Below are 21,961 nucleotides of genomic sequence, written 5' to 3'. Positions count from 1 at the left end.
CAAAACATGAAATGTCGCCAGCATTAGGAGGGGATAACCACCGCTGAAAAAATTTTTATGTTCTCGCTAGAATTCGAACCCAGGCGTTCGGTGTCATAGTCTGACATGCTAACCTCTACGGTGGCCTTCTTAATGAGAAGTATTTGTGCAAAATTCAAGTTTTTTTTATTTACTCCTAGTTTTAATCCTTCGAAAGTGAGCGTCCTTACACAGACAGGCGGACAAACATTGCTAGATGGACTTAAAATGTTATGGCGATGCGGAACTTTATGGGGTCTGAGACCAATATTTGGAAGTGTTGTAAGTATACCCCCATACTATAGGGGAGGGTATAAAAAGCTTGACCCATATAATAATACCCAAAGCCAGGATTGACGCACTATTCTTCAGTTCGAAAACGGCCAATACAATATATCTTTACCTTCAATACCTTGGGAGACGGTAATAATATGTATAGTTAGATAGCCCTCTATATAATAATTCCCCAAGCACTATATGTTCGTTCGCCGCAGTGGGTTCAACTCGAAATATGCGTCTAAGACCCTATAAAGTATATATATATTCTTGATCGTCATGACAATTTAAGAAAAATCCTACCAAATACGACCAAAACTATCAAGTGTTCCACAAGCCAAAAATGCTTTTTGTTTTTATACCCACTACCGAAGAGTTGGTTATTCGTTTCCAACCCTACAAGGTATGCATACTAGATGGTTGTTATTTTCATAGACGAAGTATACATGTCCGTTCGTCTGTTTGTTGAAATCACTCTACAGCCTAGAGTTCAAAGATGGTAATTATTTTTAATAGCTCTCTTTATACCGATCTCCCAATAAGCAATCTTGAGTTCACAAAAGTCTGAGGTATTTTTCCCCAATTTCAATGAACAACTCAAGGCGGATTTAATGGGTGATCTCATTTGTATAAAAATAGCGAATCATAAGGTCTCACCCGAGATTTTGCCATCAAGCTGATTTACTAAACTGACATTTTTCTCAACACAGCCGACATTTTTCTCAAAAATGTACACAAGATGTGCCCGGAATATGTGAGCAAGAGAACGAGAAAAAAATGGAATGGTTTGCTGTGAATGTAAACAAAGAACTGCAATCTTAATAACGTTAAACTGGCTGGCTGTTTTTTAGCTGTTTACGTGAGACCACCTTTTTGTGAACAAGTTTGGATAAAGCGAAATGCGCTACTACCCAGAAATGAGCTTTACTACACATTTTCCACGTTACAGTGATTTTCATGGACCCCTCAACAGCGGGACCAGATCCCACCTTTTTTCGGATTAAAGGCATTTAACGCACAAAAACCGCATTTCTGACCTAGAATTTAGAATAGAAAATTTCGAAAAGATCCCTTAACACTTGTAAGAGTTACAGCCAATATCAGAAACATGGTTCACTCTTAACGAAAACACAGAAAGGACACGAGTTGAAATAATTTCGAGTTATACGCTGCATATTTTTCAGTAATTAACTTTATGTTGGAAAAACCCACCAAATATTGAGGTCAGCCTACCAACCTACCAAGAGAATAAAAACCTTCCAACTTTAGTAGGAACCTACCAAAAACGGCAACACCTGTCATGACAGTTTAAGTCGATCTAGCCATGTTCGTCCGTCTGTCTGTCGAAAGTACGCAAACTTTCGAGGGAGTAAAGCTAGGCGCTTGAAATTTTACACAAATACTTTTTATTAGTGTTGGTCGGTTGGGATTGTAAATGGGCCAAATCGGTTCATGTTTTGATATAGCAAACACGTGGTGTTTGGTATGATTTCCAACAACTGTGCTAAGTATGGTCTAAATCAGTCCATAACCTTATATAGCCGCCTTATAAACCGAACTCCCAATTAGACTTCTTGGTCTTCTATAGGGCTTGGTTGAAGTCTTTCATATATCGTTTTGGTATGACTTCCAACAACTCTTCCAAGTATGGTCTAAATCGGTTGATAATCTCTCAATATGACTTTCTGAGCCTCCGAAGGGCGCAATTATAACTCGATTTGCCTAAAATTTTGGAGGTGTTATTCTATGATATCTAACAGCCATGACAAGTACGGTCCATATCGGTCAATCGGACGAACATAGCACGCTTTTACTTTTTTCAGTTCGCCTCAGTTGGCTCTTCTTCTCAATATATTCTAAAATAACCTATATCTCTTTTTCTTTATTACTTTTGGGGTCGGAAATGGTATATCTAGAAAGCCCTTGGTCCATATAATTCCCCACAGTGGGCTCATCTTTCTCTGAAATGGGGGTTGTTGGAAAATTTGTTTTATATATACGAAATTTTTTAATATCTACTTCTTCTTGGTCCATATAACAATTTCCCACAGTGGGTTCATCTTTCCCTAAAATAGCGCTTCTTTATTACTTTTGGGGTCGGAAATAGTATATCTAGAAAGCCCTTGGTCCATATAATTCCCCACAAAGGGCTCATCTTTCTCTGAAATGGGGGTTGTTGGAAAATTTGTTTTATATATACGAAATTTTTTAATATCTACTTCTTCTTGGTCCATATAATAATTTCCCACAGTGGGTTCATCTTTCCCTAAAATAGCGCTTGTTAGAAAAGTTGGTTATTATATATACGAAATTTCTTTTGAATTAATTTGAAGCTTTTATTATAATATTTTGTGTTTTATTGCTGCGTATACATCGACCCATTTCACTCACTTATAGCACACTAGCGTAAAAGGAAGTGTGCGTATTTAAACATACATAGCGTAGACAAAAACTGGTTCCCGTAAAATGGGCCAACATGAAATATTCGCATTACAAAATCAATTGGAAGGGGGAATTTTTTGCTATAACTAATTTAAACTTTTTATGTAAAGTTTACGACAAGCCGCAATCGAAATCAAACAGACAGATAATTAAAATAGTCTTTATTCCTATGCCTTTTTGAGTGATGATTTATTTACAAAAAGCAAATATTTCAATATAAAAAGTTTATAGGGCAGTATGCACCTCTGGCGAAATTTTCGTTGGCATAAGAAATGTATTGACATATCTTAAGCGAAATTTTCGTTACCGTTACCGAAAAATTCGATTGCAGATACGCAGCTCAAGTTAAATTTTCTTTGAATTACGGGTGACATACAAGGCATTGAAGAATTTTTGCTTGCAACTACATATATAAATAAAAATGATTAATTTTAGTGCATATATGCTTTCTAAGCAAAAAATTATTAAAAATCTGGCAAAATAATGACTCGATGTTTGTCGCCATCTTGTAGACTACACAAATATTTTCCAGTGGCTGCAACCGAAAATGCCTTGGCTGTAACCGAAAATTTCTTTTGTGGTGCGTACTCCACTTTAGTGTATTTTTAGTTTAGTAGCAGACTAATCTATACACAATAAACAACGTTAACGTAAAACAGTACTCCAGATTTTTTTTCGAAATTACACCTACTTTACATAACACTATGACTATTTGATTTTGGTAGAGGGATTTGTTAAATTAAGATTTTACAAGTAAATATGTATATTAAATTCGGAGGCCACCGTAGCGCAGAGGTTAGCATGCCCGTCTATGATACTGTACGCCTGGGTTCGAACATCAGAATAATGTCAGCGGCGGTTATCCCCTCCTAATGCTGGCGACATTTGTGTGGTACTATTCCATGTAAAAACTTCTCCCCAAAGAGGTGTTGCACGGAAGCAAGCCGTTCGGACTTGAATCGGAGAGCACTCATTGATATGTGATAAGTTTGCCCCTGTTTCTTAATGGAATGTTCATGGGCATTTAGCTTTGAAGTTTTTTTTTTAAGAGACATTTTCACTTTAAGCTGAATTCATTAATTCGTTTTTTTTTTCTACTTATCGCTGGTACTATGTTCGTTTTTTGCGACATTTTTTCGTGATTACTTTTTTGTAGATAATAGATTTCGAAGCAAAAAAAATTTCTAATTTCATTCAGTAGAACATTTCCTCATAAATCATGATTTTTTTGTAGTGTTTCAAAAAAGTAACAGTGAAAAATTCGTGTTTTCAACTGCGAAAAACGAATATAGTACCAGCCTTTAGACAGAAAGCAAGTAGTTTGCTTTCTGTTTGTTGAAAATGGTTATCAATACCCTGTAGAAATTTGTTGTCATATTTTTTAGTACATGTATACGATTGTTGACACTGTGCTTTGGGGTGTAATAAATCAACATTTAATGGCCATTCAAAATAACTTAGTGCAGGTCAAAGTGTGCGTATATTGCCTAATGACAAAAAAAAAACAACACACTTTTAAGTCAGACCCTCGTAATACATCAGTTTGACAAGTATTTGACAGACCGTTTTTAAATGGCATACATTTTAAAGTGGCGGCGACTTGTTTTTGTTGTTTCCATCTCCCTATAAACATAACTCCGAACATTTTAGGAGCTGTAGTAACTCATAAAAAACTGTTCTGCAAAAATTACAGCTATTTTTTTCTTTGTGAATAAAAAAGATGACATGAAGTGGGAAATTCCAAGAAATTTTAAATAGATCACAACCTGCAGCCGTAAGAGATTTCTTGTGTTCCGCTTCGTTGGATGTGTTTTTGTTAAGTTTGTTGCTCTTCGTCGAACTTTAAACATTTGTAATTGCTTTTGTGGCAACAAAAACAATGACATCTTAACAGCAACAACAAATTGAATGCATTACAGTAGCCGTCTATTGTTGTAATCCAGCACACAAACACATGTTTACACAGGTTAGTGTACACTATTGTACACATTGAAGTGACCTGATATATAAAATAAGTGGTGTCGTTAATCAAACATGTATGTATGCATGTAATTTTGTAATTACTCGTACATTAATTGTTTTGTTATCATTACTGCATGGGGCGACCTCACTTGATTTTGGATGCAAACAAAACCAGGCGGCTGCTGTAAATGCACTAAGCGACAAACAACGACAGCAACAACAAAGTAGGTAAAGCTTTAATGTTCATTAAACACAGCACACTAAAACAATAGAACGGAAACTGATCAAAGTGCATTGCAATCTTCTTAAACATGTTTAACACAACAACAATAACAACAAACACAATACCAACTGCAAACAAGTGAACTTTGTCTAAGTTGTTATTTGTGTGTTTGTATATGTTGGGGTTGTATATTGTTTTGTTGCAAGCCCGGTTTCTTCCCACCATCCCAAGCATGCATGCGTAACGGCAACATTGCTTAAAAATATTCCTTAGGCGCTGGAGATGAAAAGAGATGCAAGCTTAAGACATTAGGCTTGTAAATACTAACATGACAAGTTCATTATGCATTTATCAACAAACTTAATTAGGCTTTTCGGCAGATGAGCGATCAAATCTGTAATTTACCGAAAAAAACTTTTATTTGCTTTCTACATTTTTCGGCAAGTAACATGCCAAATTAATTGAATGTTTGTGCATAGACAAAAAAAAGCTATACTCATAAAAAAAATCTGCTGAAAATATCAAACACTGTCTGCTGACTGTTAGTAGCTAATTTTGCTGCTATTACAGAGGTAGTTCTGCAATTTCAGAACAGCAGCCTTACTGTTGAAAAGTTTACAGTTTGCTGAAAATTACTGCTGCTTAATTATGAAGGGGATGTTACAAGAAAATAATAAAATACAAATGTAAATGCGTGTCTCAGTGAATATTTATAATCACCACTAAATATATACTTTACATAACCATTTTTCTTTCAATTTAGAAACAAAAGGTCATCCCAGTCATATAAACATTATCAGAGCAATAACGAAAAATGCGAGCAAGCTCAGCCAGCAGATTTTTGTACATAAAACAGCAGATTTTATTTGCTGATTTAGCTGAACGAAGTGTTTGCTAATACCGCTGCCCTATGTTGGCTGAAACAGCAGTAATGACAGTTTTCCCATTTTCAGCAGACAAAAACAGTTGTTTTAGCAAACATTTTTGCTGTATTGAATAACAAAATTGGCTGAGTGTATACCTTTCCTTTGTCTGTGGTTTGTATTACAAATAACTTACCTTGCGTAAAATGTTAAGGAAATTACAATACACCCAGAGAAATAAGTCTGCTGAAATCAGCAAACACTGTGTGCTGAAATTAAATTAAAATTTTAAACTTTTGAATGAATCCATACAAAATTTTTGAACTTCTAAACAACAATTGGGACATTTACTATAATAAAAAAAATTGCCAATTTCGAGGGTTTATTTTTTTTTTATTTAAACGGATGCAGTTGTTATTTTGTCTGCTATTATTTCAATTGAAATTGAAAGATAAAATGGAATATAAAATTTTTTTATGACATTTTTAAGCTTTTTATAACATTTTATCTTTTGATAACAGCAGAAAATGTTTGCTGTTTTAGCAAAGAACTACTGCTGTCCCATTCTCAGCAGACTTTCTGCTGTTACAGCAAACATTTTTACTGTTTTTACTAACAAATATCTCAGATTGCTCGCTAGACTAGATTTTATGTTATTTGTTGCAGTAGATTGACGGAAAGGAGAGAAGGTGAGATATCAGGAGAAATCTATTTCGCAGGACGAAAACAGAAACAAAAGGCATGAGTAGTAGTTATTCGAAATGCTCAGGTGTCAGAATAAAATTCTACCAAAGCATTAAACACTAAATCGATGGCTTTGTTGCAGACACATCCTTAAAGAAGGAAATCTAGTAACAGATACAGATAGTGGCGGTGACGAGGATATCCCAGAACTTGATGACGGTTATGTGCAACGCCAAGTCAGAATGAGACCAGTTTGGTTGTAATCTGTCCGAAGCATAAGAAGGCTGCCAACTAAACGTACCAAATTGTTTAAGTGAGCAGACGCTATATTTAACAATACATACAGTATGTGCCAACTATAAAGCAATATGTAAGTCTCATTTTCATCGCATACCAGATATTTTTTAGCCTATTGTGTAAAGAATTAATATTTTAAGCCAATAAGACAAATAGGTCTTTTCAATGCGGTAAAAATACTATAGACCAGATATTTACACTACGCCAAATCCTGGAAACGAAGAGAGAAAGTCTGCAATTTTATCTTCTTCGGCGCTACCATCAGTTTTAAAATATAAAAAAAAATTACAGTTGACTGGTAGATGCTATTTTGGGCTAAGTAAGCAGTTCAGAAAAAACCCACCTCTCGACATACATGATGTTTAGGTTAGGTTTGAATGGCTGTTTTGCAATCAGACTCACTCAGACGTTTTCGTGCATTGTTAGACCACAGAAACAGGAGAAGGAAGATGGCTTCTAGTTCCTAACGTTGAATCATCTTCATCATTACTGACACTATGACTGAGACGTCTGTTCTGGCCAACGGCAGCAATGTGGTAGACCTCTCAAGTCTAGATTAGGCCACATAATATTGAAGTGTTCACAACGCACTTTCTGACCATCTGGCATTCGTCCTGTTGCCCTTCAGTCCTAACCCTAAATACTTAGCTAACATGTTGCTAGAGCTAAACCCATAGATTTCAGTTCCCTTGGAATGTGTAAGATAGTTTCAAGGATAACACAGTGTCCGTAGCCGCCGCATGACCAAAGAGGAAGTTTCCTCAGCCTCACAGCAGAGGTCACAACAATTTTTCTAGTCACAATGTCCAGCGGCATTAGTTGGAGCATTAAATTCAGACGCAGACGCAATAAAAAGCTCTGAAAAAGATTATTCGTAAAAATAGGGACCAACCTGCGTTTTTGGATAATATCAGCATCGTTTGAATTGAACGGACGTAACATGCAAGTACATAAGTACTGTCAAAATTGCTTTTCTACCAAATACATATCAACTGGCAACACTGCAAGAATTAAATTTAAAAATAGAAGTGTAACCAGCGTTCCTGAAAATAAATACATCTTCTCGACATTCATATTTAAAAACAAAAAATACTTAAAACCCTAACGGCTTTAGTCATAATGGTCACAACAATGAACGAAGTTCAAAGTTAACATGACAAGGTTTGGTCGGGTGACTGACTGATTGACTGGTGTCTCGAATTTCTACTTTAAGACAAATTAAGGTCATTTTCTTGACAAAAATCCCAAAAAAAAACAAATGCGAAACATTAGCCATAATGGTTGGTGGCAAACAACAACTATATGTAGCTTTCTTGCTGTTGTTGTTTTTAATTACAGACATTTTGCAGTGGCCATATTTCAAGTGAACTAAAATGAGCTCACAATTAGGTGGAATATATGTATGTGGCTTGTAGCAGATATTGAATCCTACCTACAGTCATGCTATTTTACAAATATTAGATCATAATCTCATCTGAAGATGAAAACATAAAAAATATCGCTTATAGAAAAAACAGTTCCTTTTATTAGAAACGACCCCGGAGGGCTTAAAGCATTGGAAAAGAGTTAAAGAACAAGATAGATAGGTTTTTAAACTTTTAACTGTCAAAAGCTTTTAAAAATAGAAATGAAATCCTTTTTTTTTTTGCTTAAATTTACAAAATCCACACGCTTGATGAAAAAGTATGCTTAACAATGGCCAGCACAAAAAGAAGAAGACCTGAAAAACGCAAACACGCAAAAGAATCGTATTCTTTGTTGCATGTGTTTTTATTCTATTGTCGGAGAGGCATATCATTCGTTGCGGCTGATGGTGACACAATTATCGAAAATGTTAAGAAAGAATACCAGAAAAAGCAACAAAAAGGAACAATTTGAGAAATAATAGTGTCATTCATTTATACAGGTATTAATTATACACTCGAGAAAAATGTGAGGAAAACCCCAAAATCGCAACTATATCAGGTCAGTTGTAGGCAGCTTAATTTGTCAATGCAAAACACATTTCGTGCTCATTGTGGTAATTATCTGTTTAAAATGTCAAGTTATTAATCCTTCAATCCAATAAAATCAAATTTGTTAGGGTCCTTCTTATTGTCGAAGCTTACCACATTTATTCAAGAAGTTAGTAGAAAATATTGTAATCATTTGGCGAGGGCTCTGATGACTATGGGGGATACTGGCAACATCTGAGATGTGGCTTTTACGTTGTGGTAAAGAAGGATCACCTGAGCTTTATATTGGGTATTTTCTGTCGTATACAAGTCAAAGTGGATTTTTTTATTGTTACTTCTCTTTGGTATTTCTTCGGAGGTTACCAACTGCTTCCTTTACACCACTTATGACCACAGGTAACCATTCTCCAGCAAATTCGCCAAGCGTTCCCAATCCTGACATACACTAACCTCCTTTAAAATTCATCTTAATGTCGAGCAAGATTTTTAGCTGCTATCAGCTCTCGGATAGTAAACCTCTGCATCCTAATGTGGGGTCCAAAACTAGATGAACCAAGTACAGACAACGCTGAGCTCGGCTGATCTGAATCTTGGGTACCCACCAACAAGAAATTCCATTTTAAAGTCCTTTAAACGATTTTTGTTTATAGGAAAAACTAAAAGTAAAACAGTTTATTTGCCATTGATGTTGGAAGTCATAACTAAACTCAACATGTAACATTTGAGAACATTTTATTATTAAATTATTATTTATGGTGTTTATGTGAAAGTTAACGGCCCTATTCACAAAACTTAAAAAGCCTTAAAATAGGGTTTTTGATAGTTCTATAAGGAAAATCTGCTTTCAAATCTACATAAACTTTTGTGAAAACTACCGGAAACATTTATCTCATTTGAGTTGTATTCAATTCTCTCATTAATTATTTTATTCTAAAGAAACTTTATGTTGAATTTTTCAAAATTGTGTGGTACTGTACAGTCTAACAACATGGCTAATTAATGAGCAAAAAAATGAAATGGAAAAAGAGGTAAACGAGTTGCGCCCCTAGATGGCCAGCCAGCAATGTAAATCTGGAGATTCGTGTATAGGGAACTAACATATATATCTTAATAAGATCGGATTTCGCTCATTTACAGTCCTAAACGACCTAAACACATCATTAGAGGTTCAAGTTAAAACTTTTCTCATTCATACAAATTTAACGTTGAAAAACGAACAGAAACAAGTAAAAAGGCGTTAAGTTCGGCCGGGCCGAACTTTGGAGATACCCACCACCTCGGGTATATATGTAAACCACCTTTCGTCATAATCCGGTAAAAAAATTCATAATTTATACCCCCATAGCAGCTTTCTTGAAATATGGTCCTATTTGGTCCAAATTCGACACGAATATTGAGTGGTCTAATAAGTACAAGTCATTGTTCAATTTTGTAGAACAAAATATTGGTCTTTTTGGTAGCCATATCCAAGTAAAGACGATGTGAACAATATACGACACGGATGTCGAAAAGCCTAAGATAAGTCACTCTGTCCAATTTCAGCGAAATCGGATTATAAATGTGCCTTTTATGGGGGCAAGACTTTAAATCGAGAGATCGGTCTATATGGCAGCTATATCCAAATCTGAACCGATCTGAGTCAAATTGAAGAGATCTGTAAAAGGGCCTAACACAACTCACTGTCGCAAATTTCGGCGAAATTGGACAATAAATTCGTCTTTTATGGGCCCAAACCTTAAAACAAGCGATCGGTCTATATGGCCGCTATATCCAAATCTAAACCGATCTGAGCCAAATTACAGAAAGTTTTCGAAAGGCCTAGCACAACTCACTGTCCCGAATTTCGGGGAAATCGGAAAATAAATGCGCGTTTTATGGGCCTAATACCTTCAATCGAGAGATCGGTCTATATGGCAATTATATCCAAATCTGGAGCGATCGGAGCCAAATTGAAGAAGAATATTAAAGCACACAACTCACTGTCCCAAATTTGGGCGACATCAGACAATAATTGCGCCTTTTATGGACATAAGACCTTAAATCGAGAGATCGGTCTATATGGCACCTATATCCAAATCTGAACCGATATGTGCCATATTGCAGAAAAATGTCGAGGGGCTTAACTTAACTCACTGTCCCAAATTTCGGCGACATCGGACAATAAATGCGCCTTTTATGGGCCCAAAACCTTAAATCGAGACATCAGTCTATATGGCCGCTATATCCAATTCTGAAACGATCTAGGCCAAATTGACGAAGGATGTCGATTGGCCTAAAACACCTCACTGAACCAAATTTCAACAAAATCTGATAATAAATGTTGCTTTTGTGAGCCTAAGTCTATAAATCGGCGGATCCGTCGATATGGGTGCTATATCAAGATATAGTCTGATATAGCCATCTACGAACTTAACCTGCTTCTGGACAAAAGAAGAATATGTGCAAAGTTTCAGCTCAATATCTTTATTTTTAAAGACTGTAGCGTGATTTCAACAGACAGACGGACGGACATGGCTAGATCATCTTAAATTTTTACGCTGATCAAGAATATATATACTTTATAGGGTCGGAAACGGATATTTCGATGTGATGCAAACGGAATGACAAAATGAATATACCCCCATCCTTTGGTGGTGGGTATAAAAAAAAACTTTTTTTGCAGAGTGTATGTTCATGTACTAAATATGAATCAATGTTTAAGCTTATATCATGAGTGAAAAAGTGAACAAGTATGGCATGGATGACACTCTGCTGTTCATTTGTCAATTTGAAGTTAGAAAAACGAAATGGTTTGTTTCAAACACCCACTAAAATGACACCAAAGAAAATTAAAGCCGCTCTACGATTAAAAAGACAATAACAACAACATCCAATGTTCTTTACCAACGGGTGGTGAGCCAGCCACATATGCTCGTCTTTAGGAATGTTCAAGCAGCATTCCTCCGCTTGAACGTCTCTGTACTGAGATCTGAATGGAAGATGGTGATCATGGCTTTGGGTGGGTTGTCGCTGTTTGCTGTATTTATTGCCTTTAACTACAATAACGTGAGATCATCACACATTAAAAATAATTAAAAGTTAAATTCTAGTCGTTGGTTTGGGTTTTAATTATTTTTGAAGAAAATGTTGTATGCTTGCAACTTAACCCCCACCCATGTAACCAGCACTTGGATGACTGATTGACTGGTGAACTCATAGAAATGTGATAGTAAAAATTAAACAAAAAGTCTGATGAAAATGGGACAAGAGTAATTTTTTGCTAAAACAGCAAAACGGCAAAAATGTTCTGCCGTTTTTAGACAGCAAAATGTTGAATTAAGCCTTAAAAATTTGAAAAATGCTTCGAAAACTTATATATTGCATCTTATCTTTTAGTGCTAAAGGGATGCATTTTTACCAAATTTTCTACAACTTAACAAGTTTTAAATGATTTAACATATCGGAAGACAAAATACGAGTACTCGTATCTACTAAAATCATGTTTATAATTAAACAAAAAAAAAAAAAACAAGTAAAAAGGCATTAAGTTCGGCCGGGCCGAACTTTGGATACCCACCCGGGTATATATGTAAACCCCCTTTCGTCACAATCCGGTGAAAATTGGATAACTTATACAACGAAATTCGGCACGTGGTCTTTTAAATATAAATCACTGTTGAATTTTTTATTTAAAATTTCAACAAAATGGGGCAATAAATAAAGCTTTTATGAGCTCCAGACCCTTAATCGGCATATCGGTCTATATGACAGCTATATTTAAATACAGTCAGATCTTTACCATATTTGGGTCAGATGACGGTTCGCCTAAAACTACTTACTGTTTCAAATTTCAGCGAAATCTGTTAAAAAATAAAGCTTGTATGGGCTTCATGCTCTTTATCAGAAGATCGGTCTGTATGGCGGCTATATCTAAATGTAGTCCGATCCAAACCATATTTGGGGCGGATATCGGAAGACCTAAAACTACCCGCTGTTTCAAATTTCAGCGAAATCGGATAAAAAATAAAGCTTTTATGGGCTTCAGACCCTTTATCGGCAGATCGGTCTATATGGCAGCTATATCCAAGTATAGCCCGACCTCAAGCATATTAAGTTCGGATATCGGAAGGCTCAAAACAACTCACTGTTTCAAATTTCATCGAAATCGGGTAAAAAATAAAGCTTTTATGGGCTTCAGACCCTTTATCGGCAGATCGGTCTATAAGGCAGCTACATCTAAATATAGACCGATCTGAACCATATTTGGGTCTCATGTTAGGAGGCGTAAAAGTATTATTATTTGGAGATCGGTCTATATGGCAGCTATATCTAAATATAGTCCGATTTAATCCATATTTAGGACAGATGGCGGGAGGCTTAAAATAACCCACTGTTTCAAATTTCAGCAAAATCGGTTAAAAACTTAAGCTTTTATGGGCTTCAGACCCTTTATCGGGAGATCGGTCTGCACCATATCTGGGTTCTATTTTAGAAGGCTTAAGATAAACCATTGTTTCAAATTTCAGCGAAATCGGGTAATAAAAAAAGCTTTTATGGCCTTCAGATCCTTTATCGGAAGATCGGTCTATATGGCAGCTATATCTAGACATAGTCCGATCTGAACCATATTTGGTCAGATGTCAGGAGGCTTTAAATAATCCACTATTTCAAATTTCGCCTATATCCCCTATCCTACGGTGGTGGGTATAAAAATAACACTTAAAGTAGCCAAAAATATACATTAATACATAGGAAATGCTTTAACGATGGTTTAGATGTTAAACAAGTAAGAGCGTGGTAAGTTCGGCCGGGTCGAATCTTATATAACCTCCATCGTGGATCGCATTTGTCGAGTATCTCTGGTATCTCTTTTTAGGCAAACAAGGAATAATGAATAAGAACTGTTATGCTATTGGAGCTATATCAAGTTATAGTCCGATTCGGACCATAAATGAATTGAAATTTATATGGGAGCTGTATCAAGCTATTGATCGATTCAGACCATAATAGTCACGTATGTTAAAGGTCATGAGAGAAGCCGTTGTACAAAATTTCTGCCAAAACGGATGAGAATTGCGCTCTCTAGAGGCTCAAGAAGTCAAGATCCCAGATTGGTTTATATGGCAGCTAAATCAGGTTATGTACTGATTTGGGTCATACTTAGCACAGTTGTTGGAAATCATAACAAAACACCTCATGCAAAATTTCAGCCAAATCGAATGAGAATTGCGAGCTTTATTGGCTCAAGAAGTCAAGATCCAAGATCGGTTTATATAACAGTTATACCAGATTATGAACCGATTTTAATTATACTTTGCACAGTTGTTGGAAGTGATACCAAAACACTACGTGCAAATTTCTTCCAGAGGCTCAAGAAGTCAAGACCCAGGATCGGTTTATACGGCAGCTATATCAAAACATTGGCCGATTTGAATTATACTTAGCGCATTTGTTGAAAGTTACACCAAAACACCACGTGCAAAATTTCAGTCTAGAGGCTCAAGAAGTCAAGACCCAAGATCGGTTTATATGACAGCTATATCAAAACATGGACCGATTTGGCCCATTTACAATCCCAACCTATCTACACTAATAAAAAGTATTTGTGGAAAATTTCAAGCGACTAGCTTTACTCCTTCGAAAGTTAGCGTGCTTTTGACAGACAGACGGACGAACTTGGCTAGATCGACTTAAAATGACATGACGATCAAGAATATATATATACTTTTTGGGGTCTCAGACGCATATTTCGAGTTATTACAAACAGAATGACGAAATTACTATACCCCCATCCTATGGTGGAGGGTTTAAAAACGTCGAAAGAGTTTACTACAAAGGTAAACTTTTTTTATTAAAAAATCAGCAGACAATGTTTCATGATATCAGCAAACTTGTTTTTCTGGGTGTGATGTGTCATTGTTATTGTTCCTTTGTAGAAGGTATTTTATAGGAATTGTGCCTCAGCTCAACTTGCTACAAAATATCTTATATTTGTTTCTTTTTACAAAGCATTTCCTCCAGCTCCTTTAATCTTTCTCAAGCTGAACAGGGGGGCGATAAGAATTTGCATAGGCGTTTTGGGTTAGTCAATTGTATGCCAATCAATGCGAATATCAATTTCCAAATGTGTTCTAATGTCTTATTCTTTTTGGCTGTTCAAATGATGCCATATACTCCAAATACGCATGCGCACTGCCGGTGCCAGGCTGTGATGCATTTTGTGTTTGTGTTTGGCACTGTGTAGGATTGTGTAGACTTGGGCCGCCGCCAAACGATAAGCGATCGATCTCCCACTCATTGTTGTCGCTCTCCTTGTTTTTTCTCAAATTTCATTAAGTATGCTAATACGAAATTTAAAAAATATTTAATGCGATAACAATTCAAAGCAGATGTACGAACACGTACTCGATTGTAGCGCTCAAATTGATTTTGAGAGAAATATGTATCTGTGACATGTCAATAACGATGAGTGTGAACGAAATATAATTAGGCGATGTTATTTGATGAACGAATAAAATTTAAATTTGTGGTTCGTAGTGCAAATGAAGATACCCACCACTTAACACATCACACTTGATTTATGAGGTCGACATTTGAACGGAAGTAACCAGTTATCGAAACTGACTAGGTCGATGGTTTGTGCCCAACACAACGCATACATACACAAGATGGTACGCTTATTAATACATACCAGTTCAACCCAATTCTAATGTCACGAAAGGGTAAGTCATAAATTTTGCTCAACCATGTCTCTTTATTCCACTATTCTTGTGTTGGGTGATACTCTTTTTCTTGTATTCTTGGAATTTTTTTTAAAGAAAATTTCCCATTTAAGAACTCAACAGAGCGTGAAATTATGGCAGTACAAAGAACCCTTTTTTCTCGAACAAAACTTGAGACCTATAATGTCGCACTTCCTTTTTGCGGGAGGCGAAATTGCAACAAGTGTGGGAAGAAGACAATGATGCACTCTGCTATTCTTTCGGTTGAATGACTGAATTAATGAGCGGGAAAGGGGATATGAATTTTGCAATTTACGATAGAAGTTTTGATAGTAGAGTACATAAAAAAAATTTAACTCTAAGAGTTGTGGTAGTTGCAGTGTGTAACACACTAAGGCGGCAGCCCTTGCCTATGAAGAACTCCATCGGATCAATCCAGTACGTAGAACCGGCTGCCATGGGTTTGCGAAGAAGAGTAATATTGCAAAGCAAAGTATTAGCAAATTGGAAAAAAATACAATAAATGTGGAAAATAGCGGAAAAGATTTTTTTTTTTAATTTTTTCTTAAGTGCTCAGTGAGAACTGCTCAAGATTTCAGGTTTCTCCAAGATTTCGAATACGTATACGAAAAGAAATATTATAGAATATTAAAAAACACACAACTTTGCAAATTTGGCCAAAAATGTGAATTTGAGCCCGAAACCTGCGTTTTAACCTTAATTAATTAAAACTGTAAAAATTCGCTATTTCAATATTAATATCGAGAAATTACGAAATGAGGAGCCTAGTACAGCGAAAACTTTAATGGAAAATAACGAATCCTTCCCTTGAAAAACATAAAACAATCAGTTGTGGCTAAAATGCAAAATTTTAGCTGTAGAAACAAATATGTAGTAATTACTTAAATACCTTATTGCCAAATGATGGTCATGTCAATACACATTTATTTATTATTAAAAAATAATGGTTAATGAATACATATTTTATATAAAAATCAATTTGTGTTTGTTTGTCGGTTTGTTTGTTTGTGTGTTCCTATAAACTCAAAAACGGCTGAACCGATTTTCATGAAAATTTTCACTGATGGTGCATAATGATCCCGTGGTGAAAATAGGGTACTATATTTTTTGATATCTGAAGGGAGAGCGGATCCTCCCCCTTACCCTAATTTTCAGAAACACCAGACCTCGGTGGTGGGTGGTGCGATTTAAGCGAAATTTTGTGTGCTCTCTTATAGTAACCTAAAAATAAAAATTTGGTATCCAAATTTCGTATGGGGTACCTTGGGGGGCCGCCCCACCCCCAAAATCTACCAAATATATATTTAAACCCATCACGACAATATGGGAATTAAATGAAAGGTATTCAGGATAAGAAGACGTATCTGATATCCAATTGTCGGACCAAGTGTTAGGGGATCATATTTTCTTGATCGTCTTGATGTTCTGAGTCGAACTAGCCATGCCCGTCCGTCCGCAGAGCTAGCCGATAGAAATTTTGCACAGATATTTAATCATGATGTAGGTCGTTGGGAATTACAAATGGGCCATATCGCTGCAGATTTGGATATAGCTTCCATATAAACCGATCTCCCGATTTGACTTCTTGAGCCCCTGGAAGCCGCAATTTTCATCCGATTTGGCTGTAATTTTGCACATAACACTCTGCTGTGACCTCCCACATATGTGTCAAGCACGGTCCAAATCGGTCTGTAACCTGATATAGCTCCCATATAAATCGATCTCCCGATTTGAATTCTTAAGCTCCTGGAAGTCACAATTTTTTTCCGATTTGCCATTCGACTAAATTTAGTTTATATAAATTTTTAGCAGATTTCATGGTGGTGGGTTCCCTAGATTCCGCCCGGCCGAACTTAGCACGCTTTTACTTGTTAAGTTTTAAAGTCTTTAAATTGAAATTATTCTGTTGGCAAAAAAGGAACTAAATGACTTCCATTAAAAAGTTTATACATGTATGCGAGTACGCGAACGATTTGTGCCAATATTGTATCTCCTTAGCATGTGATTTGTACAAGTTTATCTCGCTCACGTGCATTCTAGCGGTGGGTAAACCAAAATTTATTAAAATCTCATAAAACAAATTAGTGAGAACTACATGTGAGTGGCGCCCCTAAGAAAACATTAGTCGAATAAACGTAGTTAAGAAAATATAAAAATTAGTATTTTCTGTTGATCACACCTCGTAGGTATTGGATCATCTGATCTTACACTTTTAGTATCCTAGTGAGGTGTTGCGTTACTTCCATGTTATAGAAAATATAAATTAATTGCATTTCATTGTAAAGCTTTTTATTTTTGTCTGCTGTGCTGCAAGTTGTACCTGTTTGGCACAGATATTCAAAACAACTTTTTTACCCAACATATCCACAACACCGCCGTCTACTAACCGTAATCACAGTTACTAGCTCTTCTTTGTGGCTAATCAGGAAACTCTTCCCAAAGCCAATGCTAAACTGTGTTTGACAATTTGGTTCATTAAATGTTTCCTTTGTGTGTTTTCTTCGAATATCTAACCATGCATCCCTCTCTTGCTCATTAAAACGGGATACGGAATACGAAATACATTAGGAAGAGATTTGAATTTTGATCTTTGATAGGTTAGTCCATGAAATGCTTGCAGGCAAACAAGAATAACTTCTTTTTCTCCAACAGTTGTGAAGATGGAAATTATACGGGTATGGGTACTTTGCAACAATTGGTGATGTTTAACAGTGTGCTACTAACGCATACTTTTTTAGTTTTTGGTATAAGACTTCACCGTGTGCAGCAAAAAGAAAACATTACCAGAACATACTTATTTACACTTAGCCCCTTAAACCGTTTTGAATTTAAGCGTGAGAAAACGTTTGTCGACTTGACAGGTTTGAAGAACATTTGCATTGCACTGTCGGTGACAGTATAAACATCAGTGTTAGGAAGTTGCAATTTATTACACACACAAAATGGATTATTAACCACTAAAGGCGCGTAAAGTTTGACCGGGACGAATCTTGTATACGCTTCACAATGAATTGCATCTGCAAGTTCTTTAAACTTCTTTAGTATTTAATATTTTACTAACAAATGTATAAACAACTAACTATCTGAAACTATGTGGTTCTTAATTTGGTTAATACACTTTATGCGCAATGACCGGTAGAATAACAATCTTTCAAAAAGGTATTTCGGCTTAGCATGACAAATTATTTTGTGAAGAAATTGGAAGTCTTGCAATCTATTTAAAGGCATACCAAACAATTGTTTCACGTATGGCGAAATTCTTTGAGATCAATTCACCCCGTATATAAATCTGGTAATGTCATTTGTAGCAGTTCGTTATTTCCTCACATGTTCAGAGTCATAATTAGCATAAATCTCGCAACAGTATAGAAGCCTTGACAACAAGTAATCCTTAGCAATCATATTTCGAATCTCTAAATGTATAAAAAATTTAACGGACCTTAGGGAATGGAGCATTCCGTACACTGTACCAATAGTGTTGTCAATATGTCTATTCCATGACAGGTTATTTTCGAAAATGACCCCTTAATTCCTCGCAAATGGAGTATACTCAATATCACAATAATTTATCCTCATTGATTGGAGACTATTGCTATCGTGTCTGTTCCTGGATATAACCATGCACTTATTTTATTGGGATTTAAATGAAAACCATTTGTCTTATTCCATTGGCTTATTCTTATCTTATTTTGGTTGATGTTCTGAATGCATGGAAAAGTATCGGAAATATTGCATGAGAAGCATTGCTGAACATCATCAGCTTACATATAAATATCACATCCACTTGGCACCTCGACTATGTCATTAATGTACAGGGAGAAGAGTAATGGACCTAAAACAGGCAGCTGCGGTACTCCTCTTGATAGACTAATCAGTTGCGAATAGGTTTTCTTGGAAATTACTACCAGTTCTCTTTCATTCAAATAAGAATACATCATAATACTAGCTGTAATTATTTTGTTGTAATAAATAAATAGAATAAAAACTTTACAGAGTTTTAGATCGATATTTGAGGGGTTACAAATATTTCGAGATGTTTCATATGGTGAAGGATAAAAAAAGATATATTTTTTTTAAGAAACACTACTTCCAAATAAGGATCTTATCTAAATTAAATTTGTCATATATTAACGGACATGACCTTTCGCTTCAATTTTTGCTTGCTTACTGCATCTCATTTCCCTTGGTCAATTTAATAATCATCACCAATAGTTTTTGTTCTTAATTGATTGGCTTTTGTCTTTAATAATACTAAGACACAAAGTTTAAGAACTATTTTACTAATGGTGATTTCGATTGTGTAAAAAAGGATAGCATTTTTCGGCATGTTGCACTTAAAAGGAATTTTGTGTTCGTTTGTTTAAAAAAATGTAACCTCACCACCGGGTGTAGTGTTCGTTTGTAATGGTGTTGCCTACAGAGAGTGGAAAAATGTTGCATTTCTTACACTGTGACAAGTCTACGGTTGAGAATATCGCACTTATAATCAGCGGCTATCATTCAAGCAAATTTTGTTTGAACCGAAGAAGAATAAAAAGTTCTTCATACCAAGACGAGGATGTGACATATGAACATTTTCGATTGAAAATGCAAAAAGTGTGACGCTATGAGAGGGTTGGGGCGACATTTGCAAAATTTTGATGCATAATGTAATAAATGTTAGTTAGTGCTGTACTAAAATTGATTTAGCCGACTGTGGCATTGTCCAAATATATTTTACAGGTAAAGTTTTATTTAATTTATAATTGCAATGTTTCATACTAAATTTGTCTTCTTCAAAACAGCTGAGTAATTGATAGCGTGGGGATGGGAGTTAGGTGGAACTGAATCGGTTATGTAATTAAGATGTGCCCGCCAATCTCCAAATGGATGTTTCGAAAAGTTTGGAAATAGTGATTTTTTTTCAATAATTTTACTTACCTCTCAGTTTCAATGCTCGTTAGTTCATATTTTACCTGTGGGAAGTTTAAAGTGAACTAATACTCTGTAAAAACAATTTCGTAGCTGTTATTAAATTATTGAACTCGTAGCGAGCATATAAATCTTTAGTGCCATAGGATGTTCAATATTTCCCAAATATAGTTCATTTTAACTAGTGATGAGGTTCAAAATTTTTTAGTGTGGATTCTACTAAAAATGTCAACATACCAAATCTCTACAAAATCAGGCAAAATTTTAAAATTATCAAACGATATGGACCATACTTGGTACGATTGTTGGAAGTTGTAACGATACACTCATGCAAAATTTCAGCCCAATCGGACAACAATTGCGGCTTCTAGGGGCTCAAGAAGCCAAATTGGGAGATCGGTTCATATGGGACCTATATCAGAATATAGACCGATTCCGACTATACTTTGCACTATTGTTAAAAGGCGAAACAGAACACTACGTGCAAAATTTCAGCTCAATCGGACAACAACTGCGGCTTCTAAGGGTGATCGGCTTATATGGGAGCTATATGAGGCTATTAACTAATTTGGACCGTACTTGACACGATTGTTGGAAAGCATTACAAAACATTCCACGCAAAGTTTCAGCCATATCGGATAATAATTGCCGCGTCCAGGGGCTCAAATTGTCAAATCAAGAATTCGGTTTATATGGGAGCTATATCCAAATCTAAACCGATACGAGCCATTTGCAATCCCCATCGACCGACATCAATAAGAAGTATCTGCGCAAAATTTCAAGCGGCTTGCTTTACGCGTTCGACCGCTATCGTGTTTGCCACAGACTGAGAGACATGGCTAGATCTACTCAGAATGTCAAGATCATCAAGAATATACTTTATGGGGTCGTTCAAAACTGTTTATTCCTTTTTCTTTTAACTGTTCTCCCCGAATCTTTGGTGCTATTGGGTAAAGGTCACATGTTAATCGTCTGCGCTATAAATCATGTCTTCACGACGAATGTTTCATTCAAAATAAAACTTGTATTTCTGCGGTAATTGTTTTAATTTTTTAATTGTTATAAAGTAATCACAAAAAACAAGCACAAAAACAAAGAAACCGGCGCACAGGTTGTTGTGCAAACCCGAGTTGTGTAGTACTTGCGCAGTGCGGTCCCACTAAATGAGCGTCGAAAGCAAACAAATTTCATTGAAGGGGAGCTGAAGCAAAATAAAAATGAAGAAAATAGCCTAGGCCAACAACTGTGTAGAGTAATAAACAAAAAAACAAGCGTTGCTCGCTTTAAACCAATGCTGGTTACAGTTCAGTGGCTTAGAACGAGCTAATGCTCTTTTCAAGCCGCAACAATAACAAACAATGGGCTAGACGGACTACAAAGATGAACCATGGAAGATAAGGTTTGGATAGGAACATCTAAAAGACCCTTCAACAGTCATAAATTAACTCTAAGAAGTGGCAACGAGTTGAAATACAGTGTGGCATGACACATTTGTGGTATGCATTAAAATAACATCGTAGCTGCTGATGTTGGCCAGCACTCACTTCCAAGTGATGGGAATTGTTGAACTTTCTTTATGCTTCATGCGCCTGGCGGACAGAGGGTGTA

General features: G+C 36.0%; 1 protein-coding gene and 1 long non-coding RNA gene across 2 annotated transcripts in view; one reads left to right on the top strand and one right to left on the bottom strand.

Moving 5' to 3' along the window:
- LOC131998042 (uncharacterized) overlaps window positions 1-21,961 on the bottom strand; it is an 85,367-nt gene that overhangs the window by 31,703 nt on the left and 31,703 nt on the right. Inside the window, exon 2 of the long non-coding RNA XR_009398504.1 lies at window positions 5,981-6,053. This is a non-coding gene — a long non-coding RNA (uncharacterized LOC131998042). The remainder of the gene's footprint in view (window positions 1-5,980; window positions 6,054-21,961) is intronic.
- Window positions 1-21,961, top strand: part of LOC106087583 (uncharacterized) — a 46,667-nt gene that overhangs the window by 9,274 nt on the left and 15,432 nt on the right. The gene's annotated exons all lie outside the window — the stretch shown is intronic.

Source organism: Stomoxys calcitrans, chromosome 5 (assembly GCF_963082655.1).
Source record: "Stomoxys calcitrans chromosome 5, idStoCalc2.1, whole genome shotgun sequence".
NCBI lineage: Eukaryota > Metazoa > Arthropoda > Insecta > Diptera > Muscidae > Stomoxys > Stomoxys calcitrans.
This window is presented reverse-complemented; position numbering and strand designations above follow the sequence as displayed.